The sequence below is a fragment of the Oncorhynchus keta genome, chromosome 28 (assembly GCF_023373465.1).
Source record: "Oncorhynchus keta strain PuntledgeMale-10-30-2019 chromosome 28, Oket_V2, whole genome shotgun sequence".
In the NCBI taxonomy this organism is placed as follows: Eukaryota; Metazoa; Chordata; class Actinopteri; order Salmoniformes; family Salmonidae; genus Oncorhynchus; species Oncorhynchus keta.
The window spans coordinates 35409840-35430287 of record NC_068448.1 but is presented as its reverse complement, the minus strand read 5'-3'; positions in this window follow the sequence as shown (position 1 = coordinate 35430287).

Sequence of the window (20448 nt, the reverse complement as noted above, 5' to 3'; positions counted from 1 at the left end):
ATGTGTCACCTATATACGGCATATGTAAATAAAATAAAAATCTAATTTAAAAAAGCATGACAAATACATGCATTGCAGCCTACTTTCACATTATCTCATCACTCAAAACTCCGATTCTCCAATCCAACACATTTGGTCTTGGACTGTGCACAGCTGGGAGAAAACAACACGAAGCTAGCGTCGCCTATAGAACAGAAGGGCGGCCTTTAACAGGGGAACGTGCCAGGGTACAGTGTGTACTTTAACATGGGCTATAGGTTGGGAGAGTGAGAGCGGGCTGGAGATAAGTAACCATATTTGAACAGGAGAGTAAGGTGGGGCCAGGCGGGGAGTGGGTGTTGTTATGCCCATGGAGCTGCAGAGGCAAAGCAAGAAAGAAAGGGAGAGTGAGCGACGTTGGAAAAGCAGTTGTGGGACAGCTGAGGAGGGTGTCTGGGTCGCAGTGGTGTCGGTGACACGTAGTTTAATAACCCCTACACACACACACCCCCCTCCTTGCAATAGGAATGCAAACACAAACTCATGTATAGACATCTCCCCTCCCTTTCCTCAGAACAGCTTCAGTTCGTCGGGGCATGGACTCTACAATGAGTCGAAAGCGTTCCAAAGGGATGTTGGCCCATGTTGTTTTGATGGTGGACCACTTTTGATACACACGGGAAACTGTTGAGTGTGAAAAGCCCAGCAGCGTTGCATTTCTTGACACAAACCGGTGCTCCTAGCACCTACCGACTACCATAGCCCTGTCAAAGGCACTTCATAGATATTTTGTCTTGCCCATTCACCCTCTGAATGGCACACACACACAATCCATGTCTCAACTGTCTCATCTACACTGATCGAAGTGAATTTAACAAGTGGAATCAATAAGGGATTATAGCTTTCACCTGGTCTGTGATGGAAAGAGCAAGTGTTCTTAATGTTTTGTAAATGTAGACACGCATCGATCCACATACTCATGGAAACAAAGACACTTATATGCTTGCATAACACACACGCACACACACACACGGACCACATCTACACACTTACACACATTGGTTACACATTGTATGATTTCTTATGGGCTACACACAGGCCGTACATACAGTCAGACCAGTCTCTCACTTCTCAATAACTCACCTTCAGGTAATGTTAGCAGAGTAGGGCGTTTCACATTCACACTGACTGGGGCTGTAGCCAAATATGTTCTCACATGTGAACTACCTTGCAAGAGAAGCACATTAGATGAGGTGATGTAACTTGCAGTACAGCCACCTGACAGAGGATACACTGTACTGTTCTGAAAGTCACAGAACACCTGTCGCTGTCTTGCCAATCAAAAGGGTTAAAGAGGTTTTATGTCAGTCATCACAATATGGCAACTTTTGACTAATAACTGATTGGGCCAAGAGCTGATCCCTGGGGAGTTTAGTGTGCCAGTAAAGGCCTAAGGGGCAAATCCCTAATCCCTCCCTTCCAGTTAAGTCAAGTTTTCACTTACTCTCCTATTGACATCACTGCATGACTAAAAGAAAATGTTACTTAAGTGAAAATTGGAATTCACCCCTAAGAAGGTGGCCCTTTATCTTCCTCCTGATTGCTATATTCCACTGTGGAACCACTTGTGTAGTATTCAAGGGCAAGGGTTGTTGTGCGATAAGGCACTGGCACTTGTGCCATTAGAGTATCAGTAACATGCCGAGACGTGGGCAGGGAGTCAATAGCACCAGCATTGTTCTACAGCCTCCTGTGACCCAGATGAGTGGAAATTGAAAAAGGTTTTGTAAGAGAGACTGAGGACGAGGGGACTTCTGCGGTCTGAAAGTGGCACGTGCCATGAAAGCATTTGACAGGAAATCATGGTTAGGACAGAATGTACTGTAGACTGACACATGCACGGTACACACCACAGAAGGCTGCAGAGGGGAGGGGAGGATGGATCATAATGTCTGGAATGGAGTAAATGGAATGGTATCACACACATGGAATCTATGTGTTTGAGTTCGATTCCATTAATTCCGTTCCAAACATTACTAAGAGCCTGTCCTCCCCAATTAACGTGCCACCAACCTCCTGCAGTACAAAGTCATGCACCCAAACACAGATAGACAGACAGTGGTGGCTTTTTCGTGCATCAGCACATAACTTGCTCAACCATCTCTCTGAAATCTGTAACACCCGCATTCCACTTAGTAAGTATCACACAGCCACCTTGATCACATGTAAAAATATGCATTGACAACATCAGGAAACAGTTTCAATTAGTTGAGTGAGACATCCATTAATCGATTATTCTACCTCACTGAGCTCTATAGATCAAGCTAATGTAATATTTAATGCCACATTTTTTCCATCCAAACACTGTTCCAGAATGTGGTTTAAAGACACATGGGAGTTCAGAAAGGCAACAGCACGTGTTCATTTAAACACCCACTCTAGTAGAAATCCACTGTTTCGGGCTGAAAGACGATGGCCAGAGTTTACCCACGATGTTGCAAAACGATTTAAGACAATACGTCATCGGTTTTAGTCAAAGTATGAGGTACTTGGTCTTGAATTGACAAACCCAAACTGCCTACTTGTGCATATCCGTGTGAATGTGGTGTCTTTCCTATGATATATGGCTGTCCCACTGGATGCCATAAGGTGTATGCACCAATTTGTAAGTCGCTCTGGATAAGAGCGTCTGCTAAATGACTTAAATGTAAATGTAATGTAAATAACCTACAAATTATTTTCAGTCTACATTCAGTTTCGGGGCTGGGCTTTATTTGAATGTTACCACCCACCAGCATGGCATTGTTTATTAATAAGAAACACCTGCAAAGTTCAATGTTATTTGCAGCATGCATGATCATGAGCAAAGTCATTGAAGCCTACCATTCCACTTGTACCACAGCCGAAGCTTGCCACAGCAGCCTACTTAGCAAGGTTGCACTGTGTCCATTACAATGTAGAAAACTGCATATCAGCTATCGTTCAATAGTTATCCATATTACCGGAGCTTTATCTTATTCTTTCTAACTATTTCTTTAGCGGATTCGCGGTCGCAATTTATGGAAGATGCCAAAACGTTGGACATAGTTCAGGTGATTCCATCTGTAGCATGTTTTCCCTAAATCAATTCTTATGACAAATCCAGCTCCAGAACCAGCTATAGAGCCAGCTGGCTAATCTTTTGAATATGGTGTAGTTATAAAAACAGCAACAACAGATAACATTAGCTAGCTAAATAAGGTTAGCATGCTAACTAGCTAGCTACACTGACAGCTGTCAGTGCCCTACTTGTTGGTGTTTATCAAATACAGGTGGAAATTCCCACACCCAAATCGTGAATATGTATAAGTGGCCTTCGTCATTCTTCGGAGGTGTAACCTAAACCTGCATTTAAACCTGCACATATTTCCATTAGGGAACGCCTACTCTGGGAATTGCACGTCTGCAATAACTCAATTTGCCTTTGCACGCCTTCTGAACAACACCATTTTTTACAACTTTGTCAAATGATAAAGTCTCCACAACATAGTCCACTCTGTTCGTAACATATTCTAGTTTTGGGAACAGAAAACGGTATTGAGATCAAATGTTTCATCGATGAGAAAATTAGCAGAATGTTGGCCAAAATCCATCTCGTTCCATCTTCTCTCACTTCTGGCAATGGGCTTCCTCTCACTAGTGAGTGGAAACGCCAAGCGGATGCATCCGGTGAAATATCTGTCTCATTGTTCTGTGATGATATGCTCTACCAAAACCCCTGAAGGAATAAACAGCACCCAGACTGGTGGAGGGGGATATCAGAAAACGGCAAGCGTAGCGAGTAACCGCTAGTTACAGCAGCAACAGCAATGGCAGCAAGAGACACCAGCGCTTGCGTGAACGTGACATCCAGCATTGAGGAAGCATTCCATTGGTCACATATCATATCAACGTCAATACAACATTGTTCCCATGTCATTTCACAATATTGCTTCAACCAGTGTGTGCCCAGTGGGATGTGTAGAACTGGTCAACTTAAATAGACTGCATGTAGGTAATGGGAATCCAATTGGTGCAATATCTGCTGATGCCACCACACAAGGGGTTCCCTGCTGAATACAATTGTATAGCACTGACAGGCAACTGGCTAGATGGCTTATGGAAAATATAATGGGAAGGTGAATGAAAAGCGTTTCCTTTTAGTATGTAACACCACTCTTAAAGCCTCTACAACAGGGTTCATCCTCCAAACATCCTTCTCTAACTTCGGGGCTAATTCTACTAACTTCCAACTAAATCGGCAGATGAATGGAAATGATTCTAGAATAATTTCCTGAATTGAAATAGAATTTTCCAGGATGACTAAAGGACCCCTTCCCTGTGACAACAGACACAAACAGGTATGAAACATTTCCCAATATCTAACTGACAAGAGCACTCCAACTTCAGGACTTTCCTTCTTGCGTTGCAATAACACACCTGATTCACCTAATCATGTTCCAAACTGCAGACCATAATTAGTTGATTAATATTTTAATCAGGTGTGCTAGTAAAGGCCCAGTAGCCCTCCAAGACTGGAGTTGTAAATGCTATCTGGACAAGAGCCTCACATGAACTTGATACACAAACCACACAAAATTATTTTAGAGAGGGTTGAGAGAGATTTAGGACATGCTTTTCTATATTCTGTATAACAAAAACAAGAAGAAAATGTCCTAAGAAAATGAGCCCCTATGTCAATCAGTGATTTTTTTTAAACGACACATTACAATACACAGATAAAGAAACAAATGTTCACTAGTACAATGTCTCCACTAGTACATAGTGTTCTGTATTGTGAGTAGACTGCGTGCTGTATTGTGAGTAGACTGCGTGCTGTGAGCTAGGCTGGGACCAGAGGTTAGAGAAGTGACGTCTATAGGCAGTAGGCTACAGACCACTAAACCCACACATGGCCCTGAACTAACATACCGTGGCAAGAGTGCCCCCTATGAGCCATCATAGGCATTGCATCTGTCCATTTTATGCACTTCTCTGTTCTGTTGTTATGACATTTGAAGTTGTCAGGTGATGTGGAGTCTGGATTACACTGGATGATTTTAAATATATTGATCTGGCGGGGGGGTTTATGAGACATACCATATTCCCTAAAAGCTACAGTTGAAGTCGGAAGTTTAGATACACCTTAGCCAAAAATATATTAACTCAGTTTTTCACAATTCCTGACATTTAATCCTGTTTTAGTTCGATTAGGATCACCACTTAATTTTAAGAATGTGAAATGTCAGAATAATAGTAGAGAGAATGATTTATTTCAGCTTTTATTTCTTTCATCACATTCCCAGTGGGTTAAAGTTTACATGCACTCGATTAGTATTTGGTAGCATCGCCTTTACATTTTTAAATTTGGGTCAAACGTTTCGGGTAGCCTTCCACAAGCTTCCCACAATAAGTTGAGTGAATTTTGGCCCATTCCTCCTGACAGATCTGGTGTAACGGAGTCAGGTGTGTAGGCCTCCTTAATCACACACGCTTTTTCAGTTCTGCCCACAAATTTTCTATAGGATTGAGGTCAGGGCTTTGTGATGGCCACTCCAATACCTTGACTTTGTTCACCTTAAGCCATTTTAACACAACTTTGGAAGTATGCTTGGAAGTATCATTGTCCATTTGGAAGACCCATTTGTGACCAATCTTTAAATTCCGGACTGATGTCTTGAGCTGTTGCTTCAATATATCCACATCATTGCCCTTCCTCATGAAGCCATCTATTTTGTGAAGTGCACCAGTCCCTCCTGCAGCAAAGCACCCCCACAACATGATGCTGCCACCCCCGTGCTTCACGGTATGGTGTTCTACGGCTTGCAATCCTCCCCCTTTTCCTCCAAACATAACGATAGTCATTATGGTCAAATAGTTCTATTGTCAGACCAGAGGACATTTCTCCAAAAACTACGATCTTTGTCCCCATGTGCAGTTGCAAACCGTAGTCTGGCTTTTTTATGGCGATTGTCACGTTCGTCATATTGATGAGACCATGATGGGTTTTCCCAAATAGTAAACAAACATGCCCCATTCCGCAGGTTCAGGGTTAAAGGGCGGGATAATCCATGGTTTTCTTCTGAGCTGTCTTGTTACGTGTTCTTTTCTTCTCAGGAAGGCCAAGTCGGAATATTTTATGTCTGTTACCATTGATAACCTGAATGACCCTAGAAAGTTTTGGAAGGCTATTAAGTCTATGTCTGGTAACAGTAATGTTAATGAATTACCGGCATGTGTTTTGAAGGACTCTGTTGCTATATACAGTGGGGCAAAAAAGTAATTAGTCAGCCACCAATTGTGCAAGTTCTCCCACTTAAAAAGATGAGGCCTGTAATTTTCATCATAGGTATACTTCAACTATGACAGACAAAATTAGAAAAAAATCCAGAATATCACATTGTAGGATTTTTAAGGAATTTATTTGCAAATTATGGTGGAAAATAAGTATTTGGTCACCTACAAACAAGCAAGAATTCTGGCTCTCACAGACCTGTAACTTCTTCTTTAAGAGGCTCCTCTGTCCTCCACTCGTTACCTGTATTAATGGCACCTATTTGAACTTGTTATCAGTATAAAAGACTCCTGTCCACAACCTCAAACAGTCACACTCCAAACACCACTATGGCCAAGACCAAAGAGCTGTCAAAGGACACCAGAAACAAAAGTGTAGACCTGCACCAGGCTGGGAAGACTGAATCTGCAATATTACTAGACTATAGCCTTTACTAGACTATGGGGATATTTTATATGAATGCTTCCGCTCAGTGTTTGAGATCAATTGACACTCTTTACCATGGCACTTTGAGATTTATTTTAAACTGCAAAACCCTTACGCACCACTGCACTTTGTATACCAGGGTTGGCTGGCCTTCTCTAGTCACTGGTATACTTTTATTTACATAGTCTTTTTGGGTTTACTACCTTTTTATTTGTGCATTTTTGTTGTTCAGAAATTAAGTGGGTACTTTCTTTGTTCGCTGGACTTTATCCTGCCAACTGTCCGAACTGAATTTGGTAAAAAAGGGCTTTTATGTACTCTGCGCCATCGTCTTGGAACTGTTATGCAGGTGAATGAGGACCCAAAAGCGACTTAACAAAACAGAGTCTTTATTCCAGTATTTGACAAAAGTGATAATCCTGGAAATTCTCAAGGAGAAAACAAAACAGGAAAACTGAAATCCACTCGTCAGTAGAAAGGACTGACTGGAGACTCGAGCATAGACTGCAGGTTGCTTCGGGAAGGCACCGGCCGTAGCAGACCTAGACACCTGCTCACACGCAGCATCTGAAGACGGTAAAACACGACAGGGCGAGACAAGGACACAGAACTGCGAACATCATACAAGGATCCGACAAGGACAGAAGCGGAAAACAAGGGGAGAAATAGGGCTCTAATCAGAGGGCAAAAATAGGGACAGGTGTGAAAAGAGTAAATGAGTGAGTTAGGAGAATGAGGAACAGCTGGGAGCAGGAACGGAACGATAGAGAGAAGAGAGAGAGGGAGGGGGAGAGAGAGGGATAGAAAAAGGGAACGAACCTAATAAGACCAGCAGGGGGAAACGAACAGAAGGGAAAGCAAAGAGACAAGACATGATAACCAATGATAAAACATGACAGTACCCCCCCACTCACCGAACGCCTCCTGGCGCACTCGAGGAGGAACCCTGGCGGCAACGGAGGAAATCATCAATCAACGAACGGTCCAGCACGTCCCGAGATGGAACCCAACTCCTCTCCTCAGGACCGTAACCCTCCCAATCCACTAAGTACTGGTGACCACGTCCCCGAGAACGCATGTCCATGATCTTCCGTACCTTGTAAATAGGTGCGCCCTCGACAAGGACGGGGGGGAGGGAAGACGAACGGGGGCGCGAAGAAAGGGCTTGACACAGGAGACATGGAAGACAGGGTGGACGCGACGAAGATGTCGCGGAAGAAGCAGTCGCACAGCGACAGGATTGACGACCTGGGAGACACGGAACGGACCAATGAACCGCGGAGTCAACTTGCGAGAAGCTGTCGTAAGGGGAAGGTTACGAGTGGAAAGCCACACTCTCTGGCCGCGACAATACCTAGGACTCTTAATCCTACGTTTATTGGCGGCTCTCACAGTCTGCGCCCTGTAACGGCAAAGTGCAGACCTGACCCTCCTCCAGGTGCGCTCACAACGTTGGACAAACGCCTGAGCGGAGGGAACGCTGGACTCGGCGAGCTGGGACGAGAACAGAGGAGGCTGGTACCCCAGACTACTCTGAAACGGAGATAGCCCGGTAGCAGACGAAGGAAGCGAGTTGTGAGCGTACTCTGCCCAGGGGAGCTGTTCTGCCCAAGACGCAGGGTTTCTAAAAGAAAGGCTGCGTAATATGCGACCAATCGTCTGATTGGCCCTTTCTGCTTGACCGTTAGACTGGGGATGAAAACCGGAAGAGAGACTGACGGAAGCACCAATCAAAGACAGAACTCCCTCCAAAACTGTGACGTGAATTGCGGACCTCTGTCTGAAACGGCGTCTAACGGGAGGCCATGAATTCTGAACACATTCTCAATGATGATTTGTGCCGTCTCCTTAGCGGAAGGAAGCTTAGCGAGGGGAATGAAATGTGCCGCCTTAGAGAACCTATCGACAACCGTAAGAATCACAGTCTTCCCCGCAGACGAAGGCAGACCGGTAATGAAGTCTAAGGCGATGTGAGACCATGGTCGAGAAGGAATGGGAAGCGGTCTGAGACGACCGGCAGGAGGAGAGTTACCTGACTTAGTCTGCGCGCAGTCCGAACAAGCAGCCACGAAACGGCGCGTGTCACACTCCTGAGTAGGCCACCAAAACCGCTGGCGAATAGAAGCAAGCGTACCCCGAACGCCGGGGTGGCCAGCTAACTTGGCAGAGTGAGCCCACTGAAGAACAGCCGGACGAGTAGAAACAGGAACGAAAAGAAGGTTACTAGGACAAGCGCGCGGCGACGCAGTGTGAGTGAGTGCTTGCTTAACCTGTCTCTCAATTCCCCAGACAGTCAACCCGACAACACGCCCATCAGGAAGAATCCCCTCGGGGTCGGTAGAAGCCACAGAAGAACTAAAGAGACGGGATAAGGCATCAGGCTTGGTGTTCTTATTACCCGGGCGATAAGAAATCACGAACTCGAAACGAGCGAAAAACAACGCCCAACGAGCTTGACGTGCATTAAGTCGTTTGGCAGAACGGATGTACTCAAGGTTCTTATGGTCAGTCCAAGCGACAAAGGAACGGTCGCCCCCTCCAACCACTGTCGCCATTCGCCTAGGGCTAAGCGGATGGCGAGCAGTTCCATATGGTTACCCACATCATAGTTGCGTTCCGATGGCGACAGGCGATGAGAAAAATAAGCGCAAGGATGGACCTTATCGTCAGACTGGAAGCGCTGAGATAGAATGGCTCCCACGCCCACCTCAGAAGCGTCAACCTCGACAATGAATTGTTTAGTGACGTCAGGAGTAACAAGGATAGGAGCGGATGTAAAACGCTTCTTGAGGAGATCAAAAGCTCCCTGGGCGGAACCGGACCACTTAAAGCACGTCTTGACAGAAGTAAGAGCTGTGAGAGGGGCAGCAACTTGACCGAAATACGAATGAAACGCCGATAGAAATTAGCGAAACCTAGAAAGCGCTGCAACTCGACACGTGACCTTGGAACGGGCCAATCACTGACAGCCTGGACCTTAGCGGGATCCATCTGAATGCCTTCAGCGGAAATAACAGAACCGAGAAATGTGACAGAGGAGACATGAAAGGCGCACTTCTCAGCCTTCACGTAGAGACAATTCTCAAAAAGGCGTTGGAGTACACGTCGAACGTGCTGAACATGAATCTCGAGTGACGGTGAAAAAATCAGGATATCGTCAAGGTAGACAAAAACAAAGATGTTCAGCATGTCTCTCAGTACATCATTAACTAATGCCTGAAAAACAGCTGGAGCATTAGCGAGACCGAACGGCAGAACCCGGTACTCAAAATGCCCTAACGGAGTGTTAAACGCCGTTTTCCACTCGTCCCCCTCTCTGATGCGCACGAGATGGTAAGCGTTACGAAGGTCCAACTTAGTAAAGAACCTGGCTCCCTGCAGAATTTCGAAGGCTGACGACATAAGGGGAAGCGGATAACGATTCTTAACCGTTATGTCATTCAGCCCTCGATAATCCACGCAGGGCGCAGAGTACCGTCCTTCTTCTTAACAAAAAAATCCCCGCTCCGGCGGGAGAGGAAGAAGGCACCACGGTACCGGCGTCGAGAGAAACAGACAAATAATCCTCGAGAGCCTTACGTTCGGGAGCCGACAGAGAGTATAGTCTACCCCGAGGGGAGTGGTCCCCGGAAGGAGATCAATACTACAATCATACGACCGGTGTGGAGGAAGGGAGTTGGCTCTGGACCGACTGAAGACCGTGCGCAGATCATGATATTCCTCCGGCACTCCTGTCAAATCACCAGGTTCCTCCTGAGAAGAGGGGACAGAAGAAACAGGAGGGATAGCAGACATTAAACACTTCACATGACAAGAAACGTTCCAGGATAGGATAGAATTACTAGACCAATTAATAGAAGGATTATGACATACTAGCCAGGGATGACCCAAAACAACAGGTGTAAAAGGTGAACGAAAAATCAAAAAAGAAATGGTCTCACTGTGGTTACCAGATACTGTGAGGGTTAAAGGTAGTGTCTCACATCTGATACTGGGGAGAAGACTACAATCTAAGGCGAACATGGGCGTGGGCTTCCCTAACTGTCTGAGAGGAATGTCATGTTTCCGAGCCCATGCTTCGTCCATAAAACAACCCTCAGCCCCAGAGTCTATCAAGGCACTGCAGGAAGCAGCCGAACCGGTCCAGCGTAAATGGACCGACAAGGTAGTACAGGATCTAGATGGAGAGACCTGAGTAGTAGCGCTCACCAGTAGCCCTCCGCTTACTGATGAGCTCTGGCCTTTTACTGGACATGAACTGACAAAATGTCCAGCAGAACCGCAATAGAGGCAAAGGCGGTTGGTGATCCTCCGTTCCCTCTCCTTAGTCGAGATGCGAATACCTCCCAGCTGCATGGGCTCAGTCTCAGAGCCGGAGGGAGGCGATGGTTGAGATGCGGAGAGGGGGAACACCGTTAACGCGAGCTCTCTTCCACGAGCTCGGTGACGAAGATCTACCCGTCGTTCTATGCGGATGGCGAGTGCAATCAAAGAGTCCACGCTGGAAGGAACCTCCCGGGAGAGAATCTCATCTTTAACCTCAGCGTGGAGTCCCTCCAGAAAACGAGCGAGCAACGCCGGCTCGTTCCAGTCACTGGAAGCAGCAAGAGTGCGAAACTCTATAGAGTAATCCGTTATGGATCGATCACCTTGACATAGAGAAGCCAGGGCCCTGGAAGCCTCCTTACCAAAAACTGAACGATCAAAAACCCGTATCATCTCCTCTTTAAAGTTAAGATAATTGTTAGAACACTCAGCTCTTGCCTCCCAGATAGCTGTGCCCCACTCCCGAGCCCGACCAGTAAGGAGTGAAATGACGTAAGCAATCCGAGCTCTCTCTCCAGAGTATGTGTTGGGTTGGAGAGAGAACACAATATCACACTGGGTGAGAAAGGAGCGGCACTCAGTGGGCTGCCCAGAGTAACATGGCGGGTTATTAACCCTAGGTTCCGGAGACTCGGAAGACCAGGAAGTAGCTGGTGGCACGAGACGAAGACTCCGAAACTGTCCTGAGAGGTCGGAAACCTGGCCGGCCAGGGTCTCAACGGCATGACGAGCAGCAGACAATTCCTGCTCGTGTCTGCCGAGCATAGCTCCCTGGATCTCGACGGCAGTGTTGCGAGAATCCGTAGTCGCTGGGTCCATTCTTGGTCGGATCCTTCTGTTATGCAGGTGAATGAGGACCCAAAAGCGACTTAACAAAACAGAGTCTTTATTCCAGTATTTGACAAAAGTGATAATCCTGGAAATTCTCAAGGAGAAAACAAAACAGGAAAACTGAAATCCACTCGTCAGTAGAAAGGACTGACTGGAGACTCGAGCATAGACTGCAGGTTGCTTCGGGAAGGCACCGGCCGTAGCAGACCTAGACACCTGCTCACACGCAGCATCTGAAGACGGTAAAACACGACAGGGCGAGACAAGGACACAGAACTGCGAACATCATACAAGGATCCGACAAGGACAGAAGCGGAAAACAAGGGGAGAAATAGGGCTCTAATCAGAGGGCAAAAATAGGGGACAGGTGTGAAAAGAGTAAATGAGTGAGTTAGGAGAATGAGGAACAGCTGGGAGCAGGAACGGAACGATAGAGAGAAGAGAGAGAGGGAGGGGGAGAGAGAGGGATAGAAAAAGGGAACGAACCTAATAAGACCAGCAGGGGGAAACGAACAGAAGGGAAAGCAAAGAGACAAGACATGATAACCAATGATAAAACATGACAGGAACACCTTACAAAATACTTTTAAACTGGAAGAACCTGTCCCGAATGGTGTTTTTAAATCACTGATGAAGGAGGCTGATTCCCTGACCTGTCAATGTTTTTAATTTGCGGTTTTATACTCTTGTGAATTCAATGGTTTTTACTAGATTACTTATAGTTTTTCATGTTGTCTGTCTGTAATTTCTTTGTAATGACTTGGTGCTGCCTTTCTTGGCCAGGGCGCTCTTGAAAAAGAGATTTATCTCAATTTTTTTTTTACCTTTATTTAACCAGGCAAGTCAGTTAAGAACATATTCTTATTTTCAATGACGGCCTGGGAACAGTGGGTTAACTGCCTGTTCAGGGGCAGAACAACAGATTTGTACCTTGTCAGCTCGGGGGTTTGAACTCGCAACCTTCCGGTTACTAGTCCAACGCTCTAACCACTAGGCTACGCTGCCGCCTCAATGAGCCCTTCCTGGTTAAATAAAATAAATAAAACGGCGCAGCGTGATAAGCGAACATAACTCTTTAATAAAAGAGAGAACACTGAACAGAACTAAACAAAACAACCAAATGAACCGTGAGGCAATATGGCTAGTGCAGAACAGGCAACTTAATTAACATAGAATAACAACCCACAAAATAACCAAGGAATATGGCTACCTAAATATGATTCCCAATCAGATACAACGATAAACAGCTGCATCTGATTGAGAACCAATCTAGGCAACCATGGACAATCACCTAGACTACAAAAATGTCATACTTTCCTGGTCCATACCCAAACAGTTCGAACTACTAATTTTGAAAATGACTCTCTCCAGAAATAAGTCTCTCACTGTTGCCGCCTGCTACCGACCCCCCTCAGCTCCAAGCTGTGCCCTGGACACCATTTGTGAATTGATCGCCCCCCATCTAGCTTCAGAGTTTGTTCTGTTAGGTGACCTAAACTGGGATATGCTTAACACCCCGGCAGTCCTACAATCTAAGCTAGATGCCCTCAATCTCACACAAATCATCAAGGAACCCACCAGGTACAACCCCAACTCTGTAAGCAAGGGCACCCTCATAGACGTCATCCTGACCAACTGGCCCTCCAAATACACCTCCGCTGTCTTCAACCAGGATCTCAGCGATCACTGCCTCATTGCCTGTATCCGCTACGGAGCCGCAGTCAAACGACCACCCCTCATCACTGTCAAACGCTCCTTAAAACACTTCTGTGAGCAGGCCTTTCTAATCGACCTGGCCCGGGTATCTTGGAAGGACATTGACCTCATCCCGTCAGTTGAGGATGCCTGGTCATTCTTTAAAAGTAACTTCCTCACCATTTTAGATAAGCATGCTCCGTTCAAAAAATGCAGAACTAAGAACAGATACAGCCCTTGGTTCTCTCCAGACCTGACTGCCCTCGACCAGCACAAAAACATCCTGTGGCGGACTGCAATAGCATCGAATAGTCCCCGCGATATGCAACTGTTCAGGGAAGTCAGGAACCAATACACGCAGTCAGTCAGGAAAGCTAAGGCCAGCTTCTTCAGGCAGATGTTTGCATCCTGTAGCTCCAACTCCAAAAAGTTCTGGGACACTGTGAAGTCCATGGAGAACAAGAGCACCTCCTCCCAGCTGCCCACTGCACTGAGGCTAGGTAACATGGTCACCACCGATAAACCCATGATTATCGAAAACTTCAACAAGCATTTCTCAACGGCTGGCCATGCCTTCCGCCTGGCTACTCCAACCTCGGCCAACAGATCCGCCCCCCCCCCGCAGCTCCTCGCCCAAGCCTCTCCAGGTTCTCCTTTACCCAAATCCAGATAGCAGATGTTCTGAAAGAATAAAATAACCAAGGAATATGGCTACCTAAATATGATTCCCAATCAGATACAATGATAAACAGCTGCCTCTGATTGAGAACCAATCTAGGCAACCATGGACAATCACCTAGACTAGAAAAACCCCTAGACATACAAAACTAAAACAAAACAAACCACCCTTGTCACACCCTGACCTAACCAAATCATAAAGAAAACAAAGATAACTAAGGTCAGGGCATGACAGCGATTTTGGAGCAGTAGCTTCATCCTTGCCGAGTGGCCTTTCAGGCTATGTCGATATAGGACTCCTTTTACTATGGACATAGATACTTTTGTACCTGTTTCCTACAGCAGGTCCTTTGCTGTTGTTCTGGGATTGATTTGCACTTTTTGCACCGAAGTACATTCATCTCTAGGAGACAGAACGCGTCTCCTTCCTGAGCGGTATGATGGCTATGTGGTCCCATGGTTTTTATACTTGCATACTATTGTTTGTACAGATGAACGTGGCACCTTCAGGCGTTTGGAAATTGCTCCCAAGGATGAACCAGACTTGTGGAGATCTACAATTTTTTTTCCGAGGTCGTGGTTGATTTCCTTTGATTTTCCCATGATGTCAAGCAAAGAGGCACTGAGTTTGAAGGTAGGCCTTGAAATACATCCACAGGTACACCTCCAATTGACTCAACTGATGTCAATTAGCCTATCAGAAGCTTCTAAAGCCATGACATCATTTTCTGGAATTTTCCAAGCTGTTTAAAGGCACAGTCAACTTAGTGTATGTAAACCTCTGACCCACTGGAATTGTGATACAGTTAATTATAAGTGAAATAATCTTTCTGTAAAGAATTGTTGGAAAGATGTCCTAACCGACTTGCCAAAATTATAGTTTGTTAACAAGAAATTTGTGGAGTGGTTGAAAAACGAGTTTTAATGACTCCAACCTAAGTGTATGTAAACTTCCGACTTTAACTGTATATGCCTCTATGTGACCTCTATCTGGCTACATTTTCTCTCATTGTCCGATAGCATCTGGTCATCGCGGTGGTGGAACATGGCTACTCATTTCCCCTAAATAGAGATTTTTTATTTTCTCTCTCACTCATCTGTCCTTTTTCTCATTTGAATTCCACGGTGTCACTTTCACATGTCCACTAAAGCTTAACATTGTGGTCATCTATTGCCCACAAGGTGCCCTTAGAGAGATCCTCAATAACCTTGACACCTTAATAAGATCAGTTCCTGACAATGGCTCTTCGTACATCTCAACTTCAACCTCCCAATATCTACCTTCGATTCATTTCTTTCCAGCTCTTTCTTTCCCCTCCTTGTCTCTTTTGACCTAATCCTTTCCAAGTCCCCTCACCCTCACAAGGCAAGTAATATGTGTGACCTCGACTTCACGAGAGGCTGTTCATCTACTAATGTCACGGCTACCCCCTCCAGGTCTTTGATCACTACTTTGTTTCCTATTCTGTCTCCCTCTCCTCCAACCCTAGCCATTCAGCCCCTACCCAGATGGTCATGCGCCATCTCAATATTTGTTCTCTCTCCCACTACTTTCTTCTCTTCTATCCTATCATCTATTCATTCTGCTAAATCCTTCTCCCTCCTGTCTCATGATTCTGCCTCTTTGACCCTGCTATCCTCCCTTTCCCCATTCTATGACTCGCACTGTCCCCTTTCCCCCCGGCTGGCTCGGACCTCCCCTCCTGCTCTGTGGCTGAGTGACTCATTCATTGCAAGCTTACAGAGCAGGGCTGTGGGCAGCTGTGCAAAAATGTATCCGCTGCTGAAGCCACTTTCTATCACTCTTAATTTCAAGATTCTGTCCTAGGAAACTCTTTTCTACCTTCTCCTCCCTCCTTAATCCTCCACCCCCCTCCTACTTCTCTGTGGATGACTTCATCAACCACTTTGAAAAGAAGGATCACAATATCCGCTCCTCATTCACTAAGCCTATTGAATACACTGGTCCTGCTCACAAATAACTACCCTAAGCCTTGACCTCTTTCTAACCTCCCTCTCCAGATGAAATCCTGCGACTAGTGAGGTCTGGCTTCCTGACTACATGCCCGCTCGACCTCATCCCCTCCTCCCTTCTCCAGACCAACTCTGGAGACCTCCCATTCCTAACTTCCCTCATTAACTCATCCCTGACCATTGACTTCAAAATGGCCCGAGTCGCTCCCCTCCTCAAGAAAGCAACACTCGACCCCGTTGTCAAAAACTACAGACCGATATCCCTTCTTTATTTCTTTCCAAAACACTTGAGCGTGCTATCTCGCTATCTCTCTCAGAATGATCTTCTTGACCCTAATCAGTCAGGCTTCAAGACGGGTCACTCAAACGAGGACTGCTCTTCTCTGTGTCATGGAGGCTCTCCGCACTGCCAAAGCTGACTCTCTCTCCTCTGTTCTCATCCTCCTAGATCTATCCTCTGTATTTGACACCGTGAACCATCAGATCCCTCTCTCCACCCTCTCGTGGCTGGGTGTTTTAGGTTCTACACGCTCTCAAATTGCATCCTACCTGGCAGGCTGCTCCTACCAGGTGACGTGGAGAAGATCTGTGTCTGCATCCCATACTCTCACTACTGGTGTTCCGCAGGGCTCGGTTCTAGATCCTCTCCTCTTCTCTCTATGCTAGGCTCTGTCATATCCTCACATGGTCTCTACTATCATTGCTATGCGGATGAAACACAAGTACTTTTCTTCTTCCCCCCTTCTTACACCCAGGTGGCGACACGCATCTCTGCATGACCGGCAGATATCTCAGCTTGGATGTCGGTCCACCACCTCAAGCTCAACCTCGACAAGACAGAGTTGCTCTTCCTACCGGGGAAGGCCGATCCTACCTCACACAGAAAGTGGCACAGGTCTTAATCCAGCCACTTATCATCTCCCGTCTGGACTACTGCAACAAACTGTTGGAGCTTATCCAGAACGCTGCAGCCCGCCTGGTGTTTAACCTTCCTAAAATTCTCCCACATCTGAAACCTTACCTCTTAAGAGAGTATCTTAAATAAACCCACAGCACTTGACTCGTTTCTCGCACTTTACTCTTTCCCTCTTACTAGCTCTGACTTTACTGAAAGCTATGAGGAAAAATGTATTTACTATGTATTTACTATGACTGTGATATGTGGTTGTCCCACATAGCTATCTTAAGATGATTAATACTTTTTTACCCCCCGCTACAGATGGCTATATCGGTCTGCTAATATAGGACCAGTAAAGGCCCAGTGCAATTATTATTATTATTATTTTTTTACAAAATCAGATTTTTTTCATGGGGTGCTGTGCGCCCTCAGCACCCGTATTTCTCGTGGCTATGCACACACACACGCAAACATACTCTACTATTTCTTTGCAATATCACTATTTCTCTTCACTCCCATATGGTAAAAAATACATGTAAAATATATTTTTAGATACATTTTTTAGGATACATGTGAAGTATTTCAAATTGGCCAAATAATGTGTATATATGTGTATATATATACAGCAGCAGTCAAAAGTTTGGACACCTACTCATTCAAGGGTTTTTCTTTATTTTACTATTTTCTGCATTGTAGAATAATAGTGAAGACATCAAAACTATGAAATAACACATGGAATCATGTGGTAACCAAAAAAGTGTTAAACAAATCAAAATATATTTTATATTTACAGTTCCTCAAATATTATACAGTTCCTCAAAGTAGCCACCATTTACCTTGATGACAGCTTTGCACACTCTTGGCATTCTCTCAACCAGCTTCATGAGGTAGTCACCTGGAATGCATTTCAATTAACAAGTGTGCCTTGTTAAAAGTTCATTTGTGGAATTTCTTTCCTTCTTAATGTGTTTGAGCCAATTAGTTGTGTTGTGACAAGGTAGGAGTGGGAAGACCCAGAGTTACCTCTGCTGCAGAGGGTAAGTTCAGTAGAGTTGCCAGCCCCAGAAATTGCAGCCCAAATAAATGCTTCACAGAGTTCAAGTAACAGTGCGGAAGTGTGAGTTCCATCGCTCCACCATTCCCTTTCTGGGCTATATCATCTCTGCTGGGAGTGTCCAGATGGATCCAGAGAAAGTGAGAGTAGTGGTGGATTGGCCTCAGCCTACGTCCAGTGTGCAGCTGCAACACTTCCTGGAGTTCGACAACTTTAATCACCACTTTATCCGGGGTTACAGCACCATGGCCACCCCCCTGTCTGCACTCACATCTACCAAGGTTCCGTTCACGTGGTCCTCTGCCGCTGACCGAGCGTTCCGGGACCTTAAAGACAGCTTCACCACCACATCCGATGTGTCAAATGTCAGAGTGGGGGCTGTCCTGTCCCAACGTTCTGCGCTGGACCTTCAGCTGCATCCCTACGCCTTCTTCTCCCACCGCCACAACGTCACAGAGAGGAACTACTATGTGGGGAATTGGGAGCTTCTCGTGGTGAAGATGGTGTTGGAGGAATGGAGGCACTGGCTAGAATGGGCAGAACATCCGTTCATTGTGTGGGCCAACCACAAAACCTGGAGTATCTCTGCACTGTCAAGCGCCTCAACTCCAGGCAAGCGAGATGGGCCCTGCTGTTTACCCAGTTCAACTTTTCCCTCTCCTACCAGCCGGGGTCAGAAAATGTCAAGCCGGATGCCCTGTCTCGCAGCTATAACCCCACGGTTACCACCCCGGAGCCCGAGACCATCCTTCCCACCTCGTGCCTGGTGCAGAGGTCCCAGCCGAACCCTGGGGGGAGGCCCAGATAACCGGATGTTTGTGCCTGGCCAGATGTTTGTGCCTGGCGCTGTTCGCTCCACGGTCCTGGTGTGGGCCCATTCCTCCAGGCTTGCCTGTCACCTGGGCTCTAGTTGGACCCTGGCCTTCGTGCGACAACGCTTTTGGTGACCTACTATGGTTCCTGATGTTGCCGCATTTGTTGCCGCCAGCACGGTCTGCACACAGAACAAAACTCCTCGGCAAGCTCCGGCTGGTCTTCTCCAACCACTGCCTATCCCTCATTGTCCCTGGTCCCATTTATCCCTGGATTTTGTCACGGGTCTCCCCCCATCTGAGGGGAACACTGCCATCCTGACTGTGGTCGACCCGTTTTCCAAAGCCGCCCACTTCATTCCTCTCCCCAAACTACCCTCGGCCAAGGAGACGGCCCAGCTTATGGTGCAGCACATCTTCTGAATCCACGGACTCCCGGTGGACATGATGTCCGACCGGGGTCTGCAATTCTTGTCCCGGTTCTGGAAGGCTTTATGCATGCTCATTGGGATGTCGGCCAACCTGTCCTCCGGATTCTAACCCCATTCCAATGGCCAGTTGGAGCGAGCCAACCAGGACTTGGAGATGACTCTTCACTGCCTAGTCTCCACCAACCCTACCACCTGGAGTCAGCAACTGGTATGAGTTGAGTATGCCCGCAACACCCTTCCTTGCTCTGCCAGGGGTCTCTCGCCCTTCGAGTGTTCCTTGGGATATCAGCCTCCGCTCTTCCCTGAGCAAGAGGAGGAGGTCAGCAATCCCTCTGCCCAGATGTTCATCCACCACTGTCGCCGTACCTGGAAGAGAGCCCGGGCCGCTCTGTTGAAGACCACTTCCAGGTATAGGCGTCAAGCGGATCTCCACCGGACCCCTGCTCCATGCTATCAGCTCGGGCAGGGTAAGGCTCTCCACCCGGGACCTGCCCCTCCGGGTGGAGTCCTGAAAACGTTCCCCCCCGTTTCATTGGCCTGTTCCCCATATCTAGAGTCAATAGCCCCACTGCTGTTCGTCTTTTGTTAACCCGTACCCTGCGTATTCACCCTACTTTCCATGTGTCTAGAATTAAGCCCGTATCTCACTGCCTTCTGTTTCCAGGCCCACATCTCCCCCGCCGTGTCATTGATGGCCATCCGGAAAACACGGTGAGACTCCTCACCTGGATTTCCAGTACCTGGTTGACTGGGAGTGTTATGGCCTGGAGGGAGGTGTTGGGTCCCCGCTAAAGACATCCTGGACCCAGCCCTCATCGCCGAATTCCACCACTGGCACCCCGGTCAACCAGGTATGCGCCCAGGTAGGACACCAGGTGGTTCCCCTAGAAGGGGGTGGGGGGGGGGGTACTGTCACACCCTGATTTGTTTCTCCTGTCTTTGTGATTGTTTCCACCCCCCTCCAGGTGTAGCCCATCTTCCCCATTATCACCTGTGTATTTATACCTATGTTCTCTGTTTGTCAAGTCAGC